The 18,759-nt window shown below is 45.3% G+C and overlaps 1 pseudogene; it reads left to right on the top strand.

The window, feature by feature from the left end:
- Positions 1–11,513: 11,513 nt before the first annotated feature.
- LOC135544094 (regulator of G-protein signaling 14-like) lies at positions 11,514–14,219 on the top strand (annotated as a pseudogene).
- Positions 14,220–18,759: the final 4,540 nt, after the last annotated feature.

The following is an 18,759-nucleotide window of genomic DNA, read 5'->3' as shown; positions in this document are numbered from 1 at the left end:
TTGTCCAGCAGGTACCCTGTAAATAGGCCTACAGATAGATCCTTGGTCCCCCTTATGTCCGTTTGAATCGTCCAGAGCCGGGTGGAGTCATCTCCTGCTTGGCCTCCCTCAGGAGGAGGAGGTGGGGGCCAGGGAGGGATTAGGGGCCCCGATTAGCCCTCCCTGTTGTGCACGCCTTTCCTCCGCCACCATTGGCTTCCGCCCCTCCCTTGCTCTTCCAGTTCCTCCCTTCCATGCATTAAAGACTTTACCTGGATTATCCTCCCCACCACCTGTTACAAGACACCTGGGGTTCTCTATCACTCTGAACTACCACATGTTACAGGACACCCAGGGCGATCCATCACTCTGAACCACCACATGTTACAGGACACCCAGGGTTCTCCATCACTCTGAACTACCACCTGTTACAGGACACCCAGGGTTCTCTATCACTCTGAACTACCACCTGTTACAGGACACCCGGGGTTCTCTATCACTCTGAACTACCACATGTTACAGGACACCCGGGGTTCTCTATCACTCTGAACCACCACATGTTACAGGACACCCAGGGTTCTCCATCACTCTGAACCACCACATGTTACAGGACACCCAGGGTTCTCCACCACTCTGAACCACCATATGTTACAGGACACCCAGGGTTCTCCATCACTCTGAACCACCACATGTTACAGGACACCCAGGGTTCTCCATCACTCTAAACCACCACATGTTACAGGACACCCAGGGTTCTCCACCACTCTGAACCACCACATGTTACAGGACACCCAGGGTTCTCTATCACTCTGAACCACCACATGTTACAGGACACCCAGGGTTCTCCATCACTCTGAACCACCACATGTTACAGGACACCCAGGGTTCTCCACAACTCTGAACCACCACATGTTACAGGACACCCAGGGTTCTCCACCACTCTGAACCACCACATGTTACAGGACACCCAGGGTTCTCTATCACTCTGAACCACCACATGTTACAGGACACCCAGGGTTCTCCATCACTCTGAACCACCACATGTTACAGGACACCCAGGGTTCTCCACCACTCTGAACCACCACATGTTACAGGACACCCAGGGTTCTCCACCACTCTGAACCACCACATGTTACAGGACACCCAGGGTTCTCTATCACTCAGCTGGAAGAAGGAAAATGTCTGCCATATTTTTTCTTTATTCTTGTCTCTGCCCAATATCCTCCAAGCAGTGATCCTTCTCCATCGTCTGCTTTCCTCAAAAATCTTGGTTTACTGTTTCAGTGTTTCAAACATTGTTTCTGTGTTTTCCTTACGTAAGACAATAAAACAAAACATGTTGAGTCAGAATAACATCCTGTATTCATTGGTGACCAAGACAGAGTCATGCTCAGACAGCTGGAGAACATTGGAGGCTGAAAGAGATATATAATTCATTTGTAGAGGAAGGCAGAAAACTAAGGTGAAGAATTCAAAGTATTTTATCAACATTTGTCAACACTTGAAGAAATGTGTGTACTGTGAGTCTTGACATTGAGCTCTACACTAATGCTGTCCATCTTGGACACTGACGTATGTGGACACAGTCATGTGGAAAGGATTTTCACCAGATGGCCCAACTGCAAATTCAAGTCAACTATATTGTAAAAATGTATGAAAACTAAAATGAGCTTTTTGGTCTTAATTAAAAGTTATGGTTAGGCATAAGGTTAACAGTGTTTAATGTTTAGGGTTAAGGTTAAGGTCAGGGTCATGGTCAGGTTTAAAATCTGTAATCAGCTTTTAAGAAGAGAAATTGTAGAAATAGGAGGATCTTCCGACTTCTCAACTTGGTCAGGTAGTCACGACCCGTGTAAAGGTTACCTCGTTTACAACAGGACCACCTGTTGGAAGCTGTGGGACACATGGTCATGTTTCATTTTAGATTGAGTGGTGAAGGGCCCCGGGGGGGATCAACCTGTTCCACTCAGACACATTGATTTTCCTCATGTGTACAATGCTCTCCAGGATATGTCAGAATCCATGAAATACTCAGTGATTGTTTGTGAATAATACCAAGGGAAATACAGACAGAGTCAAGCTGGGGTTCATTGATCACCATCAGATGGTTATATTCGACCTCATGGATGTTTGTGTGAGGAAAATAGAACATAGGCCCAACCAATCTTCAAGTCTTTTTTGTCTCTCCATTGTGCTTCCTGTGTGAAGTAAAAAATTGCTTTCTAAAAGTGTTTCAAATTCGAAGGAAACACATCTTGATTTTACCATCAGAGGACCTTTACTCAAGAATTAGAAGCTTGGTTCCCTGGTCTGGGTCTATTATAAACCAAGTAGGGGAGTCTTTGTTCACTGTCCTCTAAAAGGGGACAGAGCCACAATAGAGCTAGTCTGGGCTGTCCCCCTTAGTTATGTCACAGTAATCTTTCTTAAATTGACTTTGCTCCTGCAGTGATTGTCGTGAGTGACATCCTCCCCTCCTGTATAGCTGCAGAGGGAGACAGTCTCCAGTCTCAATCCTCGATTATTAATGAGCCAACCCTGAGCAACAGCTGAACCAGACTGTCAGAGTGACAAAAAACAAAGAGGTATTGCGTTTTACATTTACATTTTAGTCATTTAGTGGACGCTGTTATGCAGAGCGACTTACAGTAGTGAGTGAAACATTTTCTTACTTTTTTGTACTTGTCCCACCCGTGGGAGTCAAACCCACAATCCTGGTGGATTGCTACAGTTTACACAATGCAGTCCGGCACAAATGCCTGTTAAATGCCTGTAAATTATATGATAGACAGTCAAAAAAAAAGGTTGTACATTATTTTGGAATATTATCAGACTTTAGAGAAAGCAACCCTGACTAAAACTATATGACAACTCTAGCAGCCCTACCAAGCGCTCTGTTTAGCCTTTTTACTTACTCACTGCAATACAAACACCTGGACTGCTAAGAGGAGAGGGTGTTGCCAAGGTAATCCTAGTGGTGCCTACCTCTCAGTCTCGTGGCCTGATGCCTCTAGGCTCTGTCTCAAATGACACCATATTCCCTATATAGTGCACTTCCTTTGACCAGTGCTGGTCAAAAGTAGTGCACTATCTAGGGAATAGTGTGCTGCACTGCTGCTGATGCATTGAGTGAGAGGAGAACGCCATACAATGAGACAAAAGGGGTTATGGTGGATTAAATGTAGGCTGGTTCATGTTAAAATGGTTTATGAGTGGATTAAACGTAGGCTGGTTTATTTTAAAATGGGTTATGGTGGATTACATGTAGGCTGGTTTATGTTAAAATGGGTTATGTTGGATTACATGTAGGCTGGTTTATGTTAAAATGGGTTATGTTGGATTAAACGTAGGCTGGTTTATTTTAAAATGGGTTATGGTGGATTACATGTAGGCTGGTTTATGTTAAAATGGGTTATGTTGGATTACATGTAGGCTGGTTTATGTTAAAATGGGTTATGTTGGATTACATGTTGGCTGGTTCACACAGGTTAAGAACAGTCACTGTGAAACTGGAATGGAGAAGGAGGAGACTACCCAGAGACTTTCCCCTGAGTGGTTGCTGTGTGTGTCTGTCTCCTACCCATTGAGTTTTATATCCATTATTGCTGTTGGTTTATGGCAGTGATGGTCTTTATTCAGTGATAGGCCATCATCACTGTGGGCCCCAGACCAGTCCCCTGGCATCAGTGGCCCAAAGCTGTTTACCTCTCCTTTTCTGTCATTTCTCTCTATGTCTACTCCAGTAGGCTCCACCACGGCCATGGAGACCTCTGAGTCCTGTCACTGTCCTTTTAGGAAAACAGCAGGGAGAACCAGAGAGAAGGTACAATACTTTTATGTTAATTTTAACATGTGTAGTGGATATTCTGCCCCTTGTAAGGATTGTGGGTTTTTGGGGGAATTTCCTTTTGTGCCTTGTAGCTATTGTGACCATTCAAGCTATCTCTGATCAGATCCCCTTGGAGCTCCTAACCCTAACTCTAACCCTTAGGGCTATCTCTGATCAGATCCCCTTGGAGCTCCTAACCCTAACCCTTAGGGCTATCTCTGATCAGATCCCCTTGGAGCTCCTAACCCTAACTCTAACCCTTAGGGCTATCTCTGATCAGATCCCCTTGGAGCTCCTAACACTAACCCTTAGGGCTATCTCTGATCAGATCCCCTTGGAGCTCCTAACCCTAACTCTAACCCTTAGGGCTATCTCCGATCAGATCCCCTTGGAGCTCCTAACCCTAACTCTAACCCTTAGGGCTATCTCTGATCAGATCCCCTTGGAGCTCCTAACCCTAACTGTAACCCTTAGGGCTATCTCTGATCAGATCCCCTTGGAGCTCCTAACCCTAACTCTAACCCTTAGGGCTATCTCCGATCAGATCCCCTTGGAGCTCCTAACCCTAACTGTAACCCTTAGGGCTATCTCTGATCAGATCCCCTTGGAGCTCCTAACCCTAACTCTAACCCTTAGGGCTATCTCTGATCACATTTGCCAGCTAGCCTTGGGTTGTTATGGAAGTTTACAGTTTTCAGAGAGAATGAAACATGCTCAAAAAAGTCATATGAGTTTTGTCAAGTGTGACGTGATTTTTCCAATTGTTCTGCTCATACAGCATTCTGTTGTTGGGGTACAGCCACAGCATTCTGTTGTTGGGGTACAGCCACAGCATTCTGTTGTTGGGGTACAGCCACAGCATTCTGTTGTTGGGGTACAGCCACAGCATTCTGTTGTTGGGGTACAGCCACAGCATTCTGTTGTTGGGGTACAGCCACAGCATTCTGTTGTTGGGGTACAGCCACAGCATTCTGTTGTTGGGGTACATCCACACCATTCTGTTGTTGGGGTACATCCACAGCATTCTGTTGTTGGGGTACAGCCACAGCATTCTGTTGTTGGGATACATCCACAGCATTCTGTTGTTGGGGTACATCCACACCATTCTGTTGTTGGGGTACAGCCACAGCATTCTGTTGTTGGGGTACAGCCACAGCATTCTGTTGTTGGGATACATCCACAGCATTCTGTTGTTGGGATACATCCACACCATTCTGTTGTTGGGATACATCCACACCATTCTGTTGTTGGGATACATCCACAGCATTCTGGTGTTGGGGTACATCCACAGCATTCTGTTGTTGGGGCACAGCCACAGCATTCTGTTGTTGGGATACATCCACAGCATTCTGTTGTTGGGATACATCCACACCATTCTGTTGTTGGGATACATCCACAGCATTCTGTTGTTGGGGTACAGCCACAGCATTCTGTTGTTGGGGTACAGCCACAGCATTCTGTTGTTGGGGTACAGCCACAGCATTCTGTTGTTGGGGTACAGCCACAGCATTCTGTTGTTGGGATACAGCCACAGCATTCTGTTGTTGGGGTACAGCCACAGCATTCTGTTGTTGGGGTACAGCCACAGCATTCTGTTGTTGGGGTACAGCCACAGCATTCTGTTGTTGGGGTACAGCCACAGCATTCTGTTGTTGGGGTACAGCCACAGCATTCTGTTGTTGGGATACATCCACAGCATTCTGTTGTTGGGATACATCCACAGCATTCTGTTGTTGGGATACATCCACAGCATTCTGTTGTTGGGATACATCCACACCATTTTGTTGTTGGGATACATCCACAGCATTCTGTTGTTGGGATACATCCACAGCATTCTGTTGTTGGGGTACATCCACAGCATTCTGGTGTTGGGGTACAGCCACAGCATTCTGTTGTTGGGGTACATCCACAGCATTCTGGTGTTGGGGTACATCCACAGCATTCTGTTGTTGGGGTACAGCCACAGCATTCTGTTGTTGGGATACATCCACAGCATTCTGTTGTTGGGGTACATCCACACCATTCTGTTGTTGGGATACAGCCACAGCATTCTGTTGTTGGGGTACAGCCACAGCATTCTGTTGTTGGGATACATCCACAGCATTCTGTTGTTGGGGTACATCCACAGCATTCTGTTGTTGGGGTACAGCCACAGCATTCTGTTGTTGGGATACAGCCACAGCATTCTGTTGTTGGGGTACAGCCACAGCATTCTGTTGTTGGGGTACAGCCACAGCATTCTGTTGTTGGGGTACAGCCACAGCATTCTGTTGTTGGGATACATCCACAGCATTCTGTTGTTGGGATACATCCACACCATTCTGTTGTTGGGATACATCCACACCATTCTGTTGTTGGGATACATCCACAGCATTCTGGTGTTGGGGTACATCCACAGCATTCTGTTGTTGGGGTACAGCCACAGCATTCTGTTGTTGGGATACATCCACAGCATTCTGTTGTTGGGATACATCCACACCATTCTGTTGTTGGGATACATCCACAGCATTCTGTTGTTGGGGTACAGCCACAGCATTCTGTTGTTGGGGTACAGCCACAGCATTCTGTTGTTGGGGAACAGCCACAGCATTCTGTTGTTGGGGTACAGCCACAGCATTCTGTTGTTGGGATACAGCCACAGCATTCTGTTGTTGGGGTACAGCCACAGCATTCTGTTGTTGGGGTACAGCCACAGCATTCTGTTGTTGGGGTACAGCCACAGCATTCTGTTGTTGGGGTACATCCACAGCATTCTGTTGTTGGGATACATCCACAGCATTCTGTTGTTGGGATACATCCACAGCATTCTGTTGTTGGGATACATCCACAGCATTCTGTTGTTGGGATACATCCACAGCATTCTGTTGTTGGGATACATCCACACCATTTTGTTGTTGGGATACATCCACAGCATTCTGTTGTTGGGATACATCCACAGCATTCTGTTGTTGGGGTACATCCACAGCATTCTGGTGTTGGGGTACAGCCACAGCATTCTGTTGTTGGGGTACATCCACAGCATTCTGGTGTTGGGGTACATCCACAGCATTCTGTTGTTGGGGTACAGCCACAGCATTCTGTTGTTGGGATACATCCACAGCATTCTGTTGTTGGGGTACATCCACACCATTCTGTTGTTGGGATACAGCCACAGCATTCTGTTGTTGGGGTACAGCCACAGCATTCTGTTGTTGGGATACATCCACAGCATTCTGTTGTTGGGGTACATCCACAGCATTCTGTTGTTGGGGTACAGCCACAGCATTCTGTTGTTGGGATACAGCCACAGCATTCTGTTGTTGGGGTACAGCCACAGCATTCTGTTGTTGGGGTACAGCCACAGCATTCTGTTGTTGGGGTACAGCCACAGCATTCTGTTGTTGGGGTACAGCCACAACATTCTGTTGTTGGGGTACATCCACAGCATTCTGGTGTTGGGGTACATCCACAGCATTCTGTTGTTGGGGTACAGCCACAGCATTCTGTTGTTGGGATACATCCACAGCATTCTGTTGTTGGGGTACATCCACACCATTCTGTTGTTGGGATACAGCCACAGCATTCTGTTGTTGGGGTACAGCCACAGCATTCTGTTGTTGGGATACATCCACAGCATTCTGTTGTTGGGGTACATCCACAGCATTCTGTTGTTGGGGTACAGCCACAGCATTCTGTTGTTGGGGTACATCCACAGCATTCTGTTGTTGGGATACATCCACAGCATTCTGTTGTTGGGATACAGCCACAGCATTCTGTTGTTGGGGTACAGCCACAGCATTCTGTTGTTGGGGTACAGCCACAGCATTCTGTTGTTGGGGTACAGCCACAGCATTCTGTTGTTGGGGTACAGCCACAGCATTCTGTTGTTGGGGTACATCCACACCATTCTGTTGTTGGGGTACATCCACAGCATTCTGTTGTTGGGATACAGCCACAGCATTCTGTTGTTGGGATACATCCACAGCATTCTGTTTTTGGGGTACATCCACACCATTATGTTGTTGGGATACATCCACACCATTCTGTTGTTGGGATACATCCACACCATTCTGTTGTTGGGATACATCCACAGATACATCCACACCATTCTGTTGTTGGGATACATCCACAGCATTCTGTTGTTGGGATACATCCACAGCATTCTGTTGTTGGGGTACATCCACAGCATTCTGTTGTTGGGGTACATCCACACCATTCTGTTGTTGGGATACATCCACAGCATTCTGTTGTTAGGGTACAGCCACAGCATTCTGTTGTTGGGGTACAGCCACAGCATTCTGTTGTTGGGATACATCCACAGCATTCTGTTGTTGGGATACATCCACAGCATTCTGTTGTTGGGATACATCCACACCATTCTGTTGTTGGGATACATCCACAGCATTCTGTTGTTGGGCTACATCCACACCATTCTGTTGTTGGGGTACAGCCACAGCATTCTGTTGTTGGGATACATCCACAGCATTCTGTTGTTGGGGTACATCCACACCATTCTGTTGTTGGGATACATCCACAGCATTCTGTTGTTGGGGTACAGCCACAGCATTCTGTTGTTGGGGTACAGCCACAGCATTCTGTTGTTGGGATACATCCACAGCATTCTGTTGTTGGGATACATCCACAGCATTCTGTTGTTGGGGTACAGCCACAGCATTCTGTTGTTGGGGTACATCCACAGCATTCTGTTGTTGGGATACATCCACAGCATTCTGTTGTTGGGGTACAGCCACAGCATTCTGTTGTTGGGGTACAGCCACAGCATTCTGTTGTTTCTGGGGTACAGCCACAGCATTCTGTTGTTGGGGTACAGCATTCTGTTGTTGGGGTACAGCCACAGCATTCTGTTGTTGGGGTACAGCCACAGCATTCTGTTGTTGGGGTACAGCCACAGCATTCTGTTGTTGGGGTACATCCACACCATTCTGTTGTTGGGGTACATCCACAGCATTCTGTTGTTGGGCATTCTGTTGTTGGGATACATCCACAGCATTCTGTTGTTGGGGTACATCCACACCATTCTGTTGTTGGGGTACAGCCACAGCATTCTGTTGTTGGGGTACAGCCACAGCATTCTGTTGTTGGGATACATCCACAGCATTCTGTTGTTGGGATACATCCACACCATTCTGTTGTTGGGATACATCCACACCATTCTGTTGTTGGGATACATCCACAGCATTCTGTTGTTGGGATACAGCCACAGCATTCTGTTGTTGGGGTACAGCCACAGCATTCTGTTGTTGGGGTACAGCCACAGCATTCTGTTGTTGGGGTACAGCCACAGCATTCTGTTGTTGGGGTACAGCCACAGCATTCTGTTGTTGGGGTACATCCACAGCATTCTGTTGTTGGGGTACATCCACAGCATTCTGTTGTTGGGATACAGCCACAGCATTCTGTTGTTGGGATACATCCACAGCATTCTGTTTTTGGGGTACATCCACACCATTATGTTGTTGGGATACATCCACACCATTCTGTTGTTGGGATACATCCACACCATTCTGTTGTTGGGATACATCCACAGCATTCTGGTGTTGGGGTACATCCACACCATTCTGTTGTTGGGGTACAGCCACAGCATTCTGTTGTTGGGATACATCCACAGCATTCTGTTGTTGGGGTACATCCACACCATTCTGTTGTTGGGGTACATCCACACCATTCTGTTGTTGGGATACATCCACAGCATTCTGTTGTTAGGGTACAGCCACAGCATTCTGTTGTTGGGGTACAGCCACAGCATTCTGTTGTTGGGATACATCCACAGCATTCTGTTGTTGGGATACATCCACACCATTCTGTTGTTGGGATACATCCACACCATTCTGTTGTTGGGATACATCCACAGCATTCTGGTGTTGGGCTACATCCACACCATTCTGTTGTTGGGGTACAGCCACAGCATTCTGTTGTTGGGATACATCCACAGCATTCTGTTGTTGGGGTACATCCACACCATTCTGTTGTTGGGATACATCCACAGCATTCTGTTGTTGGGGTACAGCCACAGCATTCTGTTGTTGGGGTACAGCCACAGCATTCTGTTGTTGGGATACATCCACAGCATTCTGTTGTTGGGATACATCCACAGCATTCTGTTGTTGGGGTACAGCCACAGCATTCTGTTGTTGGGGTACATCCACAGCATTCTGTTGTTGGGATACATCCACAGCATTCTGTTGTTGGGGTACAGCCACAGCATTCTGTTGTTGGGGTACAGCCACAGTATTCTGTTGTTGGGGTACAGCCACAGCATCCTGTTGTTGGGGTACAGCCACAGCATTCTGTTGTTGGGGTACAGCCACAGCATTCTGTTGTTGGGGTACAGCCACAGCATTCTGTTGTTGGGGTACAGCCACAGCATTCTGTTGTTGGGGTACAGCCACAGCATTCTGTTGTTGGGATACATCCACAGCATTCTGTTGTTGGGGTACAGCCACAGCATTCTGTTGTTGGGGTACAGCCACAGCATTCTGTTGTTGGGGTACAGCCACAGCATTCTGTTGTTGGGGTACAGCCACAGCATTCTGTTGTTGGGGTACAGCCACAGCATTCTGTTGTTGGGGTACAGCCACAGCATTCTGTTGTTGGGATACATCCACAGCATTCTGTTGTTGGGATACATCCACAGCATTCTGTTGTTGGGATACATCCACAGCATTCTGTTGTTGGGGTACAGCCACAGCATTCTGTTGTTGGGGTACAGCCACAGCATTCTGTTGTTGGGGTACAGCCACAGCATTCTGTTGTTGGGGTACAGCCACAGCATTCTGTTGTTGGGGTACAGCCACAGCATTCTGTTGTTGGGGTACAGCCACAGCATTCTGTTGTTGGGGTACAGCCACAGCATTCTGTTGTTGGGATACATCCACAGCATTCAAACTATTTCCAAGCTGTGTGTTGTTCAGTGTATTGATTTCATGTTTTGGTGTATACTATTGCGTCTGCATGAATGAGAATAATATTGCTTCAGACAAGGTGGCAAAAGGGGACATAGGTTTGTGTTCAGTGCACATACATCAGCTTGTGGTCTTGTTGCTATGGCAACACTTCCTGGCCATGTTTCTATGGCAAGACTTTCTGTGCAGTTAGGAAGTGGCAATCGGTGCAAAGCAAGTATGTTCATATTAGAACACTACCGGAACCCTTCTTCAGTGATCTATCAATGTCTCTCTTGGAATCTTTCAATGAACTGAAGCAATAGGGCAATGTTCCTAGTATTGGAATACGCAATCTATGTGCAGTAAATTTGATTTATCAGTGTGTTTATGATTTATGATGTTTTTGTTCTGTCTGTCTGTCTGTCTGTCTGTCTGTCTCTCTCTCTCTCTCTCTCGCTCTCCTTGTCTGCCTGTCTCTGTCTATTTCTCTCTGTGTCTGTCTATCTCACAGTCTCAGCTCTAAGTCTGCTAAAGATCACAGGATTTATGACCCCCCCCCACCCAAAATGGTACATCATATATTATAGCATTGTGTTTCTGATTGTTGTTTCCCTAATCGAAAGCAGATGTATTCACTGGTTTATGTCTGTGCTTACAGGGTCTGGCAGTATCTGATGGAGGTGAGCTGAAACATGGAGACATACAGAACAAGGCAAAAGTTTGGACACACTCTTCCATGCCGTCCCTAGGGGGGTTGCGTCACTTGAGTGGGTTGAGTCACTGATGTGATCTTCCTGTCTGGTTTGGCGCGCCCCCTTGGGTTGTGCCATGGTGGAGATCTTTGTGGGCTATACTTGGCCTTGTCTCAGGATGGTAAGTTGGTGGTTGAAGGTATCCCTCTAGTGGTGTGGGGGCTGTGCTTTGGAAAAGTGGGTGGGGTAATATCCTGCCTGTTTGGCCCTGTCCGGGGGTATCGTTGTCTCAGCCTCCAGTATTTATGCTGCAGTAGTTTATGTGTCGGGGGGCTAGGGTCAGTCTGTTATATCTGGAGTATTTCTCCTGTCTTATCCTGTGTCCTGTGTGAATTTAAGTATGCTCTCTCTAATTCTCTCTCTCTCTCTCTCTCTCTCTCTCTTCTTTCTTTCTTTCTTTCTTTCTTTCTTTCTTTCTTTCTTTCTTTCTTTCTTTCTTTCTTTCTTTCTTTCTTTCTTTCTCTCTTTGTCTCTCTTGGAGGACCTGAGCCCTAGGACCATGCCTCAGGACTACCTGGCCTGATGACTCCTTGATGTCCCCAGTCCACCTGGCTGTGCTGCTGCTCCAGTTTCAGCTGTTCTGCCTGAGGCTATGGAACCACTTTTTCTCTTGTACATTCATCTTTTAAATGTCCTATACATTTTCACAATTCTCCAATTTAGACAGTAATAACAATCAAGTTTTCTCTATTCAAAACCACACATTTCAAAGTGAGGCATACATTGTAGTTTCTGTATTACATCCAATACAGCCCTGTTGTTAATGTCTCCAGAGTTGAATGGGGTGTCAGAGGCGCAAGGGGCCAGTGTTGGCCTGTTTTCCAGCAGTAACTCCAATCTCCCCACAGTGCCCAGTGAGGAAGCCAGTGTTGTGGGGAAGTTGACCAGCTGGGCTGTCAGCTTCGAGAGGCTCTTGCAGTGTCCTATACTTCACGGTGAGGGCTCAAGCTGACCGTATACAAGCTTTCAAGCTTATGTCGTGATGATCTGTTGTATACAGAGTTTTTGTGCTAGTCTGTTTATTGGTCTCGTGTGTTTGTTTCAAGGAGGACCCATTGTTTTGAAGCGATAAATGAAGTAATTTAGAACAATTACATTGTCAGCCCAACCGTTTAGTTTACACCACTTTAGATGACAAATTGTTATCTGAAGTGATGGCTCCTATTTTAAAGCATTTTACTGACTAGGACACAAAACAAAGCTCCGCTACAAGGGTTGATTGTCAAATTGCCCAAGAAATTAGAATGAGAATGAGGCCCACGCATGAGTCACTTAAATTGTACGAACCATGTGGGTGTCCGATTTTCTCCTTTGGGCTGGACAACTTATGGGAAAAGAGATGAGATTCACCAGTCTGGAATATGAGGCATGTGGAGAATAGAGGGATGTGTGTGTGCTTGACAGAAATATCAGTGTAAACAATATAAGTCAAATATAAAGTAGTGCTAAGGACTAATAATAGTTCTCAGACAGCTTCAAATCAGGCTGATAATGTATTGTGGCTGCTGGCTAGAAATTGGTGACAGAAATGTTTTTCTGTTTAAACTGACAGGCTTTCCTGAAGTCGGAGGTCAGTGCTGAGAACATCTTATTTTGGAAGGCATGTGAGAAGTTCCGACAGATCCTAGCCAATTAGAAAGAGAAGGTACTTCACAGATGAAAAGGGATTTGGAAAGTTTGATAGTCTAAGAGGGTCTATGAGTCAGGGTCTGACCATGTTTCTGTCCTGTCCAGTTAAACCAGGAGGCTCGCTCCATCTACAACACCTACCTCTCAGGCAATGCTTCCCATCCCATCAACATTGATGACAGTCCGCATTGAGGAGCGGGACGTGAGAAACCCTCACCTTGACATGTATCACAAGACCCCAAAACAGGTACACCACCATGGACACATTATTATTTGATTATTTATTATTATAAAGTATATTAAAATACAATTCCATTTAGCAGATTATCTAAAGTGACTTACAGTGATGCGTGCATACAGTTTTTACATATGGGTGGCCCTGGGAAGCGAACCCACAATCCTGGTGTTGCAAGGGCCTTACTCTACCAACTGAGTCATTCAGGACAATATAATTTACTGTACCAAGGCTCACTAGATAATCATGAAATATTCCTCTATTTCCCATACAGTAGCATGCCCATGTATTGCTGTGGGAAACACAGTCATACAAATAAGAAATGTCATGGAAAACTGAGTTTAGTAAAGATGGTTGTGCTGCCTGACTTGACGAGGCTTTTCCTCTGTCTCTCTCTCACTTCAGGTCTTCAAGCTGATGAAGTTTGTCAGCTACACGCGCTTTGTTCGCTCCCAGCTCTACCAGAGCTGCATGTTGGCCAATGTGGAGGGCAGGCCTCTACCTGAGCTGGGACCCTGCTCGAAGAGCACAGCAACCAAGAAAACTGCTGGGACTGACAGCGCCTCACTCAGTGACAGGCACAAGGCTGACCAGAAACCCCAAAAGGTACTGTACAGTATTGTGAAGCTTGGCTATAATGTTAGTGCATAAACCAACTCATGCCTGAGTATTGTTCTTAGAAACCAAAGGTCAAACCAGGAAGTGGATGAGGGAGCAGAGAAGAAGATGAAAGCTCTACAGAACAAGTTGACCAGAGACAAACTTCAGGAAAAGAGGTGCTCATGGGGAGCTACAGTATAATACAATGGGGATAGCATTGGTTCAGAGTTTACGGTACAGTATATGACGTTTCTGGTACGGTGACCTACTGTACATTATTTGAAAAAAGGGTTATTCAGCTGTCCCCACAGGAGAAGTCTTTTTGGTTCTAGTTAGAGCCCTTTTTGGTTCCAGGTAGAACCCTCTGTGGAAAGGGTTCTACATGGAATCCAAAAGTGTTTGACCTGGAACCAAAAAGGGTTCTTCAAAGGGTTCTCCTATGGGGACATCTGAAAAACCCTTTTAGCTTTCAAATAGCTCCTTTTTTTCTAAGAGTGTACCTGCAGCTGAATATAATGCACCCCATTCCCTTAGAAGAGCTTGCTGACCATGCTGCAGTCTTACAGAGCAGTGCCAGGCCGGGGTCTCTCCTCAATGCAGTAGAGGTAAGCACACCACACACCAAGCTCTAACTATATAATCAAATATGTTCCGACAACATTTCCCTTTGAATGAACTTGTGACTTTTGCCCCATTTCCCCACAGCAGTTGGAGAGAGAGCGTTGGCGTGCAGGCCAGGCTGAGAACTGCTGTGTGTTCCTACCTAACGGTACTGCCTCCCTGGCTCCCGGCTCCAAATTCCATCCACACCATGCTGACTGGGCTCTATGAGAAGAAAGGCTTCCCCCTCTTGAATGTCATCATCTACCTGCAGGGCAAGGACAAGTTGAGCCTCAGTCAGAGTTGGCTCCTACATGCAGGGCAGAGGCCAACTGTGTAATAAGCATGTATCTCCCAAGCAGAATTTTTAAATTTTATCTAACCTTTATTTACCAGGCAAGTCAGTTAAGAACAAATTCTTATTTACAATAACGGCCTAAGAATCAGAATCACGTTTATTGCCCTACAAGAGGAAAATCTTGGCATAGCTCACACATGACATACACATGACACACAAATGAACGCTACATGGAATTGTTCATAATAGCTCCTGGAATGAAACGATTGGTTTAACCCAAAATGGTGTGTGTCTGTCACTTAGCAACATCTTAGGCGGAAAAGAGTTTCTATTGTTGATGTTTTGCTATTGTTCTCTTTCTGTTCTCTGGTCCCTCCACAGAAACCCCTCTCTCTGGACCAGGACAGCTCAGTTCTGAAGGAACAGCAGGTTTTTCTGGAGCTCAGCGTGACTTTTGCATGAGTGACCACATCCTGATATTCCATGACATTTATTTATCCTTGACTAGGAAAATGCTCCATGCTTGCTCAACATTAAAAAACATGTATTATTATTATATTACTATTAAAAGCTGGACATTTTTGGGCCTTCATCAATGGCCTTCATCAATTAGAAAAATGACACAGAGGGAGTATATAGCTCATAAGGCATGTCATAGGGAAGACAATTTTATTATCCTGTAATTAAATAAATAATACAGCCAGACAAAAAGTATTTCTCAGGGTGGAGATAGTGTCCACAGGGAAGATAGAGGGTATTGTGGTGACGTCCAATGGAACTCTACAGGAAGCAATGACCCCGGGGGTCCAGAGGCAACGTCTGCTACCACAGGATGTCATAGTCACCATGGTAAGTCATTCTGGGGGACTGTGACGTTGTATAACCTGTTTACCCTCTGATGCTTTCTCTCCATGCTCCATTTTATTTCAGAGTAGGAGCATAGAGTCACAGAGCATGAGCACGGCCTTAACTTCACTGGACTAGAAACAGCTAACACTGGACCGAGTAAAAGGCTAGTATGCTGCAAAGTTGTGTTTTTTTGTGTGTATTCATGTTTAGGAGAGAGACTTAGACAGTGAGATTGCCTGTGCTCAAAAGTAACACTAACGCTGAATCAACTAAGCTTATGCATTTATTTCCCAAAGGAGTTAGTGCAATATTTTGCAATACACTTTTTCCTATTATGCCAAAACACTATGATTTCCCATGACAATTTTCTGTAAGGCTTGATCTTTTACGGTGCTCAATCAGCTAGTGTTTTGTTGTGGTAATGGATCTTCTTGGTAATTAGCTGTGAGTCTTTATGGGTGAATCTGTAAGAGCTTTGCTCAATGTTTGCACATTATTCTTTAAAAAATTATTCAAGCTTTGTCAAGTTGGTTGTTGATCATTGCTAGACTGCCATAGATTTTCAAGCTGATTTAAGCCAAAACTGTAAATATACCACTCAAGAACATTCAATGTCATCTCAGTAAGCAACTGCAGTATATATTTGGCTTTTTGATTTCGGTTATTGTCCTGCTGAAAGGTGAATTTGTCTCCCAGTGTCTGTTGGAAAGCAGAGTGAACCAGGTTTTCCTCTAGGATGTTGTCTGTGCTTAACTCTAATCCATTAATTGTTTTCATAAAAAACTCCCTCACTTGTTATTCAGGATATAAAGTTAATTTCTTTCCCCATTTTATGCAGTTTTACTTGAGTACCTTCTTGCAAACAGGATGCAATTTGTGGAATATTTGTTATTCTGTTCAGGCTCCCTTCTTTTCACTCTTTCGTTTAGGTTAGTGTTATAAAGTAACTACAATGTTGTTGATCCATCCTCAGTCTGCTCCTATCACAGCCATTAAACTCTGTAACTGTTTTAAAGTCACCATTGACCTCTTGGTGAAATACCCGAGGGGTTTCTTTCCTCTCCGGAAACTTACAGTATTTAGGAAGGACTCATGTATCTTTGTAGTGACTGGGTGTATTGATACACCATCCAAAGTGTAATTTACTTCACCATGCTCAAAGGGATATTCAGTGTCCATTTTTTATTTTTTTATTTTTTTTACATCTACCAATCGGTGCCCTTCTTTGCGAGGTATTGGAAAACCTCCATGGTGTTTGTGGTTGAATATGTGTTTGAAATTTACTACTCAACTAATGGACCTTATCGATAATTGTATGTGTGTGGTACAGAGATGAGGTAGTCATTAAACAAATCATGTTAAACACTATTATTGCACAGAGAGTCCAACGTATTATGTTATTATTATATTATTAGTTGCAAAAACCATCAATGATGAAACTGTCTCTCATGAGGATCACCACAGGATAGGAAGACCCAGAGTTCAAATCAAATAAATGTTATTTGTCACATGCGCCAAATACAACAGACATTCCGTGAAATGCTTACTTACAAGCCCTTAACCAACAGTGTGTCACGCCCTGGCCTTAGTTATCTTTGTTTTCTTTATTAATTTGGTTAGGTTAGGGTGTGACATTTGGGATTTATGTGTTTTGTCTGGTCTAGGGGTTTTGTATGTTTATGGGGTGTTTTCTAGTCTAGGTGTTTAGGTCTAGGTGTTTTCTAGTCTATGGTTGCCTAGATTGGTTCTCAATTAGAGGCAGGTGTTTATCGTTGTCTCTGATTGGGAACCATATTTAGGCATCCATGTTCTTTGGGTATTTTGTGGGTGATTGTTTCCCGTGTCTGTTTATGCGTCGCGGGACTGTTTCGTTGCCAGTTCACTTTGTTATTTTGTATTAGTGTTCATGTTCAGTTTTCCCTATTAAAACATGGACACCTACCACGCTGCATATTGGTCCGATCCTTCAGAGGAAGAGGAGGAAATCTGCCGTGACACAGTGCAGTTCAAGAAGAGTTACGAAAATATTTACCAAGTAGACTAAAATAAAAAGTAATAATAAAAAAGTAACACAATAAGAATAACAATAATGAGGTTATATACAGGGGGTACCGGTACCGAGTCAGTGTTCGGGGGTACAGGTTAGTTGAGGTAATTTGTACATGTGGGTGGGGGTGAAGTGACGATACATAGATAATAAACAGCGAGTAGCAGTAGCAGCAATGTACAGGCGGGGAGGGGGATTGTCCGGTGGCGATTTTATTAATTGTTCAGCAGTCTTATGGCTTGGGGGTAGAAGCTGTCTTAGACCTGGTGCTCCGGTACCGCCTGCCTTGGGGTAGCAGAGAAAACAGTCTATAACTTGGGTGACTGGAGTCTGACAATTTTATGGGCTTTCCTTTGACACCGACTATTATATAGGTCCTGGATGGCAGGAAGCTTGGCCCCAGTGATGTACTGGGCCATTCGCACTACCCTCTGTAGCGCCTTGCGGTCAGATGCTGAGCAGTTGCCATACCAGGCGGTGATGCAACCGGTCAGGATGCTCTCGATGGTGCAGCTGTCGAACATTTTGAGGATCTGGGGACCCATGCCAAATCTTTTCAGTCTCCTGAGGGGAAAAGGTTTTGTAGTGCTCTCTTTACGACTGTCTTGGTGTGTTTGGACCATGATAGTTCGTTGGTGATGTGGACACTAAGGAACTTGACACTATCGAACCGCTTCACTGTCGATGTTAATGGGGGCCTGCTCAGCCTGCCTTTTCCTGTAGTCCAAGATCAGCTCCTCAGTCTTGCTCACATTGAGGGAGAGGTTGTTGTCCTGGTACTACACTGCCAGTTGTCTGATCTCCTCCCTATAGATTGTCTCATTGCTGTCAGTGACCAGGCCTACCACTGTTGTGTCATCAGCAAACTTAATGATGGTGTTGGAGTCGTGTTTGGACATGCAGTCGTGGGTGAACAGGGAACACAGTGGGGGACACCACTGAGGGGCCCCAGTGTTAAGGATCCGCGTGCATATGTGTTGTTGCCTCCTCTTACCACCTGGGGGCAGCCCGTCAAGAAGTCCATGATCCAGTTGCAGAGGGAGGTGTTTTGTTGCAG

The sequence above is a fragment of the Oncorhynchus masou genome, chromosome 8 (genome assembly GCF_036934945.1).
Source record: "Oncorhynchus masou masou isolate Uvic2021 chromosome 8, UVic_Omas_1.1, whole genome shotgun sequence".
NCBI lineage: Eukaryota > Metazoa > Chordata > Actinopteri > Salmoniformes > Salmonidae > Oncorhynchus > Oncorhynchus masou.
Note: the sequence above shows the minus strand (reverse complement) of the source record. Positions and strands in the feature narration are given on the sequence as shown.